The sequence below is a fragment of the Sinocyclocheilus rhinocerous genome, unplaced genomic scaffold (genome assembly GCF_001515625.1).
Source record: "Sinocyclocheilus rhinocerous isolate Xijiao unplaced genomic scaffold, SAMN03320098_v1.1 scaffold223, whole genome shotgun sequence".
In the NCBI taxonomy this organism is placed as follows: Eukaryota; Metazoa; Chordata; class Actinopteri; order Cypriniformes; family Cyprinidae; genus Sinocyclocheilus; species Sinocyclocheilus rhinocerous.
This window is the reverse complement of record NW_015627230.1, coordinates 362,628-363,746: the sequence shown is the minus strand read 5'-3', so window position 1 is coordinate 363,746 and position 1,119 is coordinate 362,628.

Genomic DNA, 1,119 nt, shown 5'->3' with positions numbered 1-1,119 from the left:
TTATGGAACATATTGTAAGTTTCAGTAGTTTGGAAAACCGTTTTAAAGTCTCTTCTGCTCACCGAGACTGCGTTTATTTGATCAAAAATACATTTTGTGAAATATTTTTGTAATTTAAAATAACAATTTTTTATCTAAAAATAAATAAAGTTAGATTTGTTGTTGTTGTTGTTTACTGCCAGTAAATAATGTGAACTGCTTTTATCTCCCAAATCTTGGTAACATGGTTTCAAAAAATGTAAAGAATATCTAAGATTAATTAAAAAATAAAGCAGCTCATAGAATATGATATAATTTGACCATTCGGCGTTGACTATGTTATTGTAAGAAATATTTTATAGTTTATTCAAATTAACAAATAATCAGATTAATTTTTTTAAAAATAGTGTATTTTTTATTTACTATATGTTTAACATTTAAAAAAATTGTAAATAATTATTATAATTTTTTCTTTATATTTTGCCTGTTTATTTATTTATTTTTACATTTCTGACAATGTAATAGTGCTAGTAAGTAATCATTTAAACTTTCTTTATGTTCCAGGTTTTGGTAAAATGGTTTCAAAAATTGCGAACCAGATAAAAATAAAATAAAATGCCTCATAATTAGTTTGAGCATCCGAAAGTGACTATATTATGATGATATATTATTATTATAAATAAAACTTATTGATACCAATGGATAAATAATGACATTTATGGAAAATAGGTTTAACCAACTTGCACGTTTTGTCATTTTTCATCTTTTTTTTTTAGATTAAAGATTCTATATGTTAAAAACACACACTTGCCCTTTTTTTTTTTTTTTTTTTTTTTTTTTTTTTTTTTGTTTTTTTTTTTCTAGTAAATAACAATCACACGAGTCAGGATTTTAAACTGTGCCCCAAATCTGTGTCATGACATGAAATCATTCAACATTAGCCAAACGCCTTCAGTTTGACTTCCTGAGGTCTGCTGTTGTTTGAAGATTGAGCTGCTCTGTTCAGTTTTCTGAGAGAGTGTGTGTGTGTGAGAGAGAGAGAGTGAGTGAGTGTGTGTGTGTTTGTGTGTGTGTGAGTGAGAGAGAGAGAGTGAGTGTGTGTGTGTTTGTGTGTGTGTGTGTGTGAGAGAGAGAGTGTGT